General features: G+C 45.9%; 1 protein-coding gene across 6 annotated transcripts in view; it reads left to right on the top strand.

Moving 5' to 3' along the window:
- Window positions 1-2,247: 2,247 nt before the first annotated feature.
- The window catches only part of ZMYND11 (zinc finger MYND-type containing 11), a 108,803-nt gene continuing 100,619 nt past the window's right edge, over window positions 2,248-10,431 (top strand). For 2 of the 6 annotated variants that reach the window (XM_040968153.1, XM_040968157.1), the window contains exon 1: window positions 2,305-2,350. The gene's annotated coding sequence lies outside the window, so the exon portion shown is untranslated. Of the gene's footprint in view, window positions 2,351-3,134; window positions 3,256-10,431 lie in introns of those variants that run through there. The other 4 variants (XM_040968158.1, XM_040968154.1, XM_040968152.1 and 1 more) reach the window with 3 other exon arrangements.

Genomic DNA, 10,431 nt, shown 5'->3' with positions numbered 1-10,431 from the left:
TGTAAAAAAAAAAAAATTTCAGGGACCAATGCATGTTACATAATAGCAAACGGTCAGCACCTGCAAACTAACAGGAGACTCCAATTGTGCATAATCCTATGTGGCCCCATCCATGCTAGTGTGAAGGACGCACGAATGGTCCCAGCCATGTGAAGACAGCGGGAGGAAGAGTGCTGGAATGAAGCATTGGTCTATTTCCTATACTGTTATTTTGAGAGGCAGAGAGACACACTGGGAGATAGAATGCTTCTGTACACTGATTCACTTCCCAGATGCCTGCACCAGCCTGGGCTGGGGTTCATAGGGTCAGAATCAAGGTCCCTCATCTGGGTAAAAGGAACTCAGTTGCTGGAACCATCACTGTTGCCTCTAAGGATCGGCTTTGACAAGCTGGAGTTAGGAGCTGCTGCTGGGAATCCAACCCAGGCACTCTTAACCAGTAGGGTGAACTATCAGCCTGTTTCTTTCCTCCATTGTTCTAGCACTCTCAAGAATAATTTCTCCACCTCCAATCTTTTATATCTTCACCTGCATTTTGACAGGCTTTTGAGGAAAGATTTCTGTTTTTACAAGTAAGTTTAATTCATTTAGACTTTTTATAAAACTCAGTAGTGTAAGGTAAGGATATAACTTGTTTTTAACTTTTGAAGTTATTGTATATTTGTTTGTGGGATATTTTGTGCTGTTTCTAAGCATATATATACTGCATAATGACCAAGCATGTAAATCTGTGGCCTCACACATTTAACATTTCATTATGACAAAAACATTGACGGTACCTGGCACATGCAGGGCAAAGACCCTAGCTCAATGGGTCAGGGCCCCTAAGTACTTAAATAAAGAATGACATAACGTTTCTCAAAGCAGAAATCTTGAACGTGATGTGCTGATCTAACAGAACAAGGATAGATTGTGTTGGCAGGGACTAGAGACAAATCACGCTTTGGAGGGAGTATCTTCTGGTGGTAATTTTGGAAACACGTCTGGGATTATAAAAACCATTCCTCATGTCCCATCATACCCTCTTTCTCTCTCTCCAACTTCACCTTTCACCCTGCTTCCACAACTTGCTAGACAAATGCATGACATGACTTGGGGTGTATGGGTTTAAGTAATTTTGTTTCCTAGGCTTCCCCTTCACTCTCCCCTTACTTCATAGTTAACATCTAATGGACAAATGGGACCAATTAAACAGAGCCAGAGCTGAAATTCCGGCAAAATCAGTATGCGACAAGTTATCTGATTTAGGTAGACTGAGAGGTGGTTTCTGGATATAAAAAGTGAAAACGATTTCTCGAAAGTGTAATTGAGGAACTTGTAGAGTTACACAGCCACTTCTTTCCTTTAAGGTAAGCTTTTGCTTTGCACAACTCAGCTGCTGTCTTGGGAGGCCTCTCTGCAACACACAGAAGCACGCAGTCCTCTGTTTTAGAGAAGGTAGCCAACTTTAACGAAACAAGCTGATTCAGCTGCAACTACTCCTGGTTGGAACTTGGACCCTATGTGCCTCGATTTCCTTGTGACACTCTAGGGAAGGGTTAACGGCAGGTGGGCATCTCTCCTTGAAAACATCTTAGATTATTTTGTGATGTTGAGGTAACTGAAAAACAAGGCTAGAGCAGAACCAGGGTTGTGAATGATAGGGAAAGGTCAGCTTTATGTAACAGGTGCACATGAGATTTCTGGAGAGCAAGGAAACTGAATGAGAATCCCAAAATTTCTTGGATGGTTTTCTTTTGGTCAACAAGAAAGGTGGTAAGAAATTCTGCCTGATTCTTTGTCCTTCCAAACTTCTAGCTCACAAAGGTTAATGGGATCAATTCCTAAACCTAAAACTACGTTCAGCGCTGGCAATTTGTTCAACCCCAGAGGGTCCACGGGATCACCTTTGGTTAGCTGGAGAATTACTGTGAAGGGTAACCTGTTTTTCCTCCCACAAACTTGTAACATTTTTGCTAACCAGATCATGGGTGGTCCCGTTCTTTTTGAGCCCTAAAGGGCTCAGAAGAAATGTAGCATCTTGCAGCCTTTCTTTGACACCAGGACGCACAAGCTATTCAAACCATCTCACCCACTTTTGTCCATGTCAGCATGAATGTGTCCCCACTGCTTTGCGCTCCGAGACCACGAACAACGCAGAACAGGTCTTTGGGGGCCCCAGTAGGGGCTGCCAACCAGGGACCGTCCCCAGCCCTAACAATGCTCCCCTCGCACCTCAGCTGCAGGCTAGAGCGCGCCTGCATCTACGTCGCTTTCACGTGCGTCTGTTAAGGGGCTGCATGTGTGGCTCCCTCCGAATATGCTGAAACAAATTTCGGAGAGAAGCGCGGAAGACGGGACTGCAGCGAAGGTAGGAGCTGGAGGTGTGCACGGGCTCCGGGCCTCGAGGCGGCGGGCAGCTACCAGCCCGGCCAAGGCGCACAAGTCCGGCGTTCCCGGTGCTAGAGCTCCCCACGCGCTTCCAGGGCCCAGGCCGTGGCGCCGGCCCCCAGAGCCGCTACCAGACACAATCAACGCTGCGGGAGCGGGCGAGGGGCCGCCCCGCACAGCAGCCTGGCCACGTGAGTGGCGGCCCTGGCCTCGCACAAACGTTAACATCGCCGGCTGGCGGCGGGGGGCCGGGCACCCCACTTCCCTCGGGGGACCCGCGGCCGGCTGCCGCCCTGCACCAATTCGGCTGCGCCCTCGCTCCAGCCTCCCCGGCCCCGCCACCAACTCCGGCCGGGCGCCTTCGAGGCTCCCCGGTACCCCATCCAGTCCCCGGAGGCCCGCCGCTCGGCGGGGGGGGGGACACCCTAGTAAGTGTGGCCAGCGAAGCCTCCGTGCCCTCCCGGTCCTCAGCCCGCACACAACGACCCCCTCGCTCGCTCGCTCGCTCGCTCGCTCGTGGCCTCGCCTTCTTCGGCCCGGGCGCGGCCGCGCTGTTTTCTATGGTGGAGAATTGCAAACATGGCGACCCGAGATCTCTCCGAGCCCTTCGCGCAGAGCCGGCGGCGGGGGGGAGCCGGGGAGGAGGGAGGAGGAGGCCGGCGGGGAGGAGAGGAGGAGGAGGAGGAGGAGAGGTGGCGGAGCAGCAGCAGCAGCAGCAGCAGCAGCAGCAGCAGCAGGAGGAGGCGGCCTGAGCGTCCCCCACCCCCGCCCCCTGCGCCCGTAGCCGGCTCAGGCCCGAGAGGCGCCGGGCGGCGGGAAGGAGGCGGCACCGGAGGGGAGGGCCGGGCGCGGCGGCGGCGGCGGCGGCGGAGCCGGAGCATAATGGTGGGGAAAGCTCGGCGTCGGCGGGGCGGCGGGACGGCCGGCGGCGGAGGGGAGGGCGAGGGCGTCCGTGACGATGGCGCGGCCCGGGGTGCGGCCTCGGCTCGGAGCTGCCCCGGACCGGAGCTTTGTGGGCGGCGGGCGGGCCTGCGGGGCCTGCGGCGGTGGCGGTGTCTGGGCCTGCGGGGGAGCTGGCGTGTCCCCTCTGTCCGCCGCCACCCTCGCCCGCCGCCGCCGCGGAGACCCGGGAAGCAGGCCTCGGAGAAGCGCGCGGGGCCTGCCCGGGCCGGGAAGCCGCGGAGTCGCGTGAGCGCCGCCCCGCCAGGCCCCGCGCGGCCGGGCCTCCGGGTCCCTGACGCGGTGGCGGACCGGTCAGGCCCCGGGCGTGTGGAGGTGGAGGGCTTGAGTCGCGGTCTTGGCGGTCTTGGTGGCGCGTTGTGTGCGTGCGACAGAGCGCGGGATGGAGCAGGTCCGCTGGCCTGAGGCAGGCATCTATCCATCTGTTTGGCCGAGGGGCTGCAGGCGACCCGTGGCGAGGCCATCTCTGCCTCAACAGGTCCTCCAGGGCCTTTGGGCCAGCCTTGCGGACTGCGCTGCTTTCCTTCCACCCCTGCGCCAGAGCTGAACAGCTCTGCACCCCTGTTGGGATGAGGGGGGCTTCCTGTGGGCAGCAGGACCTGAACTTTTCTCTTGCAACATCTCCCCCACCCCCCTTCTCGCTTCTCCGCCGGGCCAGGCCAAGGGGGCACTTGCAGTGTGTCCACGGTGCTCAGTGCACCCCCGCGAGGTCACCTACGGGCTGTGCAGAGTGCTGGGTGTGAATTCAGGTGTGTACACAGGATCCCATGTTAGTAGGAGCTAGTCACAAAGCACGTGTTTACACAGGATCCTTGTGAAGCTGTGTATGCGGGACACGGTGACATCGACAAGTAGCCACATTAGTATCCGGGGTCCCCAGTGTGTCCAGTACCTGGTGTGCAGGCCCTCCTACGGTCATATATAGTGTGTGAACAGTGTCTGGTGTCATATGCAGAGAACTCAGTGTTCTGGACGCTTCTGTGCTGTGTGTGTTACCTAGTGCCTCTGCAGGTGTGCATGCCTTTCCTGGTTTCAAGCCTGTCTGGGAGCTTGGAGATGCTATTCAGGTGATTCCTTTGGGAAAGAGAATGGGGTCTGTGGGTACCGCCTCAGTCCCTGGGATTTGGGTCCCCCGCTGTCCCTGTGCCTTGTCTGGGCATTCTACTTCTCGCAGTATTTAGCTGTGCTGTATGGAGTCTAGAGTGTTATTCAAGATAACTGATGTTGAAAGAAGAGAAGCGTTCCCTTGTCTCTTTGAGTGGAGGAGTTATGTTAGTTTTAGTTTAGTGATTATATGGCATACTTGATCTCAGATTTGGGGATCTGATGAGTGAAGTTATCAAGGAGCTGGTTGTATTGGCTGTTGGTGAGAAGTTTGAGTGTTCTCTGGCGGGCAGTCATCCTTGTGAGTTCTCTGAGCATCTGACTTGTACAAGGAAGAGAAATTGACGTTTCCATGTAAGCATGGTTCATTTCCTTGTTTTTTGCCAAGCTGTTGCGGGTTCCAATAGAATCATTGTTTGGGTTGACTCTTCTTTCCAAGATGGTCACACTAGCGAATCAAAGATCAGAAGCTTTGGGAAGATGTAATTATGAAAGAACCAGCATGTTTTTCTTGCTTAACTCAGTACCTAAGAGGATTTCTGTATTTTACATGCTTTTTCTATAGCTGTTGTTCATATCAAAGTGGATTCTCCCTTTCATGTCGTCTAAATTGGGTGATTTATTTTTGCAGTCACTTTGTGCAAGGTGTTTAAATACAAGTGAGGACTTCCAGCTTCAAAGTGAAAAATCAATTTAATTGATACAGTTTAGCTGCTATTCAATATTCCTAAGGTAGCATCATGTTTATGCTTTTGTGCATGGCACCTCATGTATATCGCTAAATGACATGTTTATTTGAACTGTCACCCTTCTTGTAACCATTTTCTTTCCAAGGTTGCTCAGTGTATAAAAGAGGTATTCCTACCGTTTGGCACACCTTAATCTAGACATTAGTTGGAGCACAGGGAGAGTTTTCACATTTGTTAATAGATAAGTCATAGGCTGCTTTAGCATTGCTTATGCAAAGTCCTAATCCCTGGCTTCAGAGTGTGTTGTTTTTCTTGTCTCTCAATTGAATTTTACATGAAGAACATCATACATTAAAGCACAGAGGATGTATCTTAAAACGCAGTTGGAGAAAACAAACAGTAATGAGGCTTCGTCATAGGATGGTGAAATACTTTTCACTGAAACTTTAACTCATATTTAACATGGGATTTTGTTCCCAGAGAATTAGTTCTCTGTGTAAGTGTTGCTGTTGTCTTTTTTTTTGGGGGGGGGGTTGTCATCAAAATGGTTAGGAGTGCAGACTTCAGTGATTTGATTTTGAGACTCACCTCTGTCATTTAGTAGCAAAGAAGCCCTGAGCAGATTACTTAACCAGGGCATGTGGACTCACAGGTGCTGTGTATTGAAGCAAGGATGGTAGTAATTGCACTGAACTTGGAGAATTACTGTAAGGTTCAAGCAATGTACTAAAACTTTTGAACCAGTGCATGGCTCAAAATAAGCGCTAGGCAGGAAAGGGTAACACAAGTTGATCTTTTCCCATTGCATTATTCTCTACTTGCAGAAGGAACTGTAGTCCTCAACCAGTTGTCTCAGTTCTCGTACTGTGTTCTGGTATAGGTCATCTTGTGTACTCCGTGGAATGTTAATCTTTAAGTGATCTAGGGAGGAATAACGGTGATATTTTCTGTTCTCTTGAGAATTGAGTTAGAGTGGAAAGGAGTAAAGATCTGCAGTGAACACTGCCATGCTCGCAGATGGTAGAGCTCGTTACTGGTCTGTGCTTAGCTATCAGAATGTCCCTCCGAGTCCCTGTTTTTCCTTTTAGTTCTCTCAGAGGGCTACGAAATAAGCTCTTGTTACACTCCTCAGGGATTGTTCACCCAAATGAGTTAAGAAAAGTTCCTATCATTACTTCATAGTCTTGGATGAACAGTATAGGAAACTAAAATGCGCAGTGTGCTGGTTCTTAACCATTGTCTTTAATGAACCATTATTGTGTTCAGGTTTTTTTTTTTCCATTTTTTCCCACATTTATCTCCTGTCTGTAACTACTTTAAGCTTGTGTGTTTTATAGTTTCTTGAAAGAGACAGGCTTTCTTAATAAAGAGAAACTTGTCATCTTTTCTTTTGATCATTATGGAAACTAATCCTTTGTCAGTTTCTTTTTAATATTTTAGCAAGAAGTAAAAAAAGAAAAAAAAAACCACACACAAACTGAGTTTCTAATTATAGCTCTAACATAATATGAGCTGAATGGATTTTGAGGTTTATTTTACAAGTTTATGCTTTTAAAAGAAATAGTTTTTTAAATTCCGTTTTCTGTGAAAATTTTGAGGTACTCTTGTAAATTTCTTATAACTTTGCTGTATCATTGCCAAGTCTTTCAATGGAAATCTGCTTGGGGATGGTGATTCTGTGAAAACTTAGTGACCAGGGAGTTTTTCTCCAGGATTGTTTGATGTTTGAAATGTTTTATTAGCTACAATTTTATTATATAAATGAATGCAAATCAATTATATCTGCTATGCCTCAGCCACTGTTCACCTTTAAAAATCTCTTACATATTATCTGAGCCACATAGCAGTGGCCGTTGTTAAGGAGGGTTCACCTGCTTGTAGCACACCCCCTGACAATTTTCCATCTCATCCCAAGGTAGCCCACACAAGGGTCAATGATAGAGAAGCACGCAGATTAGGTGTTTTGAGAGAGAATGCAATCTGTGTCACATGAAAATTCGAGAATATCCTGGTGTGAGAGATATATGATGCAAGAGTGAGGTAAAATCCAAATCTAAGTATGCAGTGAGCAGTCTTTTTGAATAATTGTAGCTTAGCTGTAATTTTCTAAATATGCAGAAATGGGTTAGGCTTTAAGGAGGTGTGCGTTTGTGTTGGTGATGCTTTCTCATACTGATCTCTCACTTAGAAGATTCTTCCAAAGTTGCTTAATATGTATTATGAAAATGCTATATGAATTATAATTAATGACAAATGCAATGAAATAGTCAACATTAAAGAAGATTTTTGGAATGTCAAAACATGTATTTTTGAGGTAAATTTCACAAATAGATTTACTTCTTTAGCTTAAGTTAATATATAACTTAACATAGCTGAAAATTTAGTTAATTTTTCATTTTGGCGAGGATAGAAAATATTGAAGAATAGCTTTCTGATTTTTTTTCTAAGATATATTTATTTGAAAGGAGGTGTTATAAAGAGAGAGGCAGAGAGATGTTCTTCCATTTGTTCACTCCCCAGATGGCCACAAAGGGCAGGGCTGTGCCAGCCTGAAGTCAGGATCCCAGAGCTTCACTTGGGTCTCGTAAGCAGGTGCGGATTCCCAGGGACATGGGACATCTTTTATTTTGCTAGGCACATTAGCAAGGAGCTGGATTGGAAATGGAGCGGCCGGGTCTTGCATCAGCCCCCAGATGGGACGCTGGTGTTACAAGCTGTTGCTACAGGTGTCATTGCAGCTGTTGCAGTGGCTTCACCTGCTCTGCCGCAATGCCACAGCCCCAAAGCTTTCTCTCTCTCTCTCTCTCTCTCTCTTTTTTTTTTTTTTTTGAAAAGGCAGGTTTACAGAAAGAAGAGACAGACAAAAAGATTTTCTGTCTGCTGGTTCACTCCCCAAGTGGCCTCAACGGCCAGAGCTGAGCTGATCCAAAACCAGAAAGAAGCCAGGAGCTTCTTTTGAGTGTCCCACACAGGATCCCAAAGTTCTGATGATCCTCTACTGCTTTCTCAGGCTACAAGCAGGGAGCTAGATGAGAAGTGGAACAGTCAGGGCACAAATCGGGGCCCATTTGGCTTCCAGGGCATGTAAGGCAAGGAGTTAACCATCAGGCCATCATCATGCCAGACTCCAAATTTTCTGATTTTTATCTGTGTGTATGTGTGTTTAAAGAGGAAATTTAGTAACATGAAAATTATTCTCAATAATATGCATGAGAAAATCTTTTTAAATGCTCTTGATAAGAACGTAGTAGTAGAAATACACTTTGTGCAGTCACCTAAGTATTTTAGTCACACTGTTAGCTCATTGCACACTTATCACTACATTAGGTCTATGGCAAATGTCCCTAAAAGCCTGGTAATATCGGTAAATGTCCATAGTATATGCTTGATAAATAACTACAAGTTTCCTATATATAATACATTCCTATATAATGTGAAGTACAGAGAGAGAAATGACAAAGGTAATGGCATAAAGTTGTATCGGAAATTTTTAGGAAATCACAAACAAGTGTTCTTCCTAAGACTTGTGGAAAAATGGAGGTAAAAAAAATTTATTTTGATCCGAAAGTTTATGAAATCTATGCACAGGGTTTATTTTTAATGCATAATTCCCATGAGTTTTTTGAGGAGTTCTTTATGCATGGATTATCAATTTTTTTGTGTGCCACAATAGATTTATCTTTTATTTTAATTCTTCAGGGATAAGAGGAATATATATTCAGATCACACTATCTTACACTTTAATTGGGAAATGTGTATTCCTGAAAACTTATACACAGTGTTTTTGTTTTTGTAAACAGTATTTTGTAGGTAAACTACTTTTTTGAATACATGCTTTTATTGTCCACCTAACTCTATAATGTTTCATAGGTTTGCATTAAAGTACACTTAGGTTCTTTTAAGAGGAATCTGCAATTTCCATATCTTGATCCAATTTATTAGCACATGGGTGTTTTATTAAAATGCTGTTATGTTCCAGACACCTGTCATGATCCATTGTAGAGTTAGTGCATAGTTTATGATAATACAGTACTATAACACAAATAATAAAATGAGACAGAAGAAAGCAGGGGTAGGAGTCAAGGTGTAGTGTATTGAAATTAAGTTATTTTGCGTTTTGTTTTGTTTTAGATTCATTTATTTGGAAGGCAGAGCTGTGGGAGATGTGAGGAGGAAGAGAGGTTAGTATTCCATCTGCTGGTCTACTCTGCAAATGGCTGCAGTAACCAAGGTTGACCAGGCTCAAACTTGGAGCCCAGAACTCTATCACAGACTTTGCTGTGGATGGCATGGGCCCTAGTCCTTGGGCTCCTGTCTCCCTGGCATGTTAGCAGGCTGGGATGATAGCATGTTAGCTGCCCCCTGGGATGGGGTGTCAGCATTGCCCTTGGCGGATTAGTACTCGGTGTGCTGCAGTACTAGCCCCATTTGATTTCCAATTTGTACCTTTTTTCCAATTTATTCCAATTGGTAACTTTGATGTTTTACTGTATTAATCACACCCTGGTGTTTTGAAACAACATTGATTAGTATTTTATTCTATTTGATAAAAGTTTTGAGCTTTAATATTAAATTCCAAGCATTTATTATGATTTCCAGATATTATCTAGGCATATAAAAGTTAGACACAATTTAAAATTTTTAGTGTTTTCATTTTTTTGGTTTGTGTGTATGTTAAGTAAATTTAAAACATAATTTAAGGGCCCAGAATGGTAGCATAGTGGTTAAAAGTCCTCACCTTGCATGTGCCAGGATCCCATGTGGGCGCTGGTTCTTATCCTGGCTGCTCTACTTCCCATCTAGCTCCCTCTTGTGGTCTGGGAAAGCAGTAGAGAAAGGCCCAAAGCTTTGGGACCCTGCACCCATGTGGGAGACCTGGAAGAAGAGCCTGGCTGTTGGTTTCAGGTTAGCTCAGCTCTGGCCATTGTGACCACTTATTAAGTGAACCTGTCTATAAATCTGCCTTTCCAATATAAATAAATAAATAGCTATCTTTAAAAAAGTAATTGAAGAACTAATGATTTTCTTTTTCGGATTAAACTTTTATCATGTGAACACAGAAGATGAGTATGCATGAATTTAAAAAAAATACTTGTTTACATATTTGTTTAAAAGGGACTGAGAGAATGAGAACAACTGAGCAATAGGTCTTCCATCTGCTAATTCACTGCTGTGACTGCAACACCCAGGTGGGCCAGGTCACTGCCAGCGTCCAGGAATTCTATCTTGATACAGGATGCTGGTTTCACAAGTGGTGGCCTAACCCACTGCACCACAATTTTGTCTCCACACACGAGTACTTATAAAT

The sequence above is a fragment of the Ochotona curzoniae genome, unplaced genomic scaffold, assembly GCF_017591425.1.
Source record: "Ochotona curzoniae isolate NIBS_2020 unplaced genomic scaffold, NIBS_Ocur_1.0 scaffold_4683, whole genome shotgun sequence".
In the NCBI taxonomy this organism is placed as follows: domain Eukaryota; kingdom Metazoa; phylum Chordata; class Mammalia; order Lagomorpha; family Ochotonidae; genus Ochotona; species Ochotona curzoniae.
The sequence above is the reverse complement of the archived record's forward strand: the minus strand, read 5'-3'. Positions and strand labels throughout refer to the sequence as shown.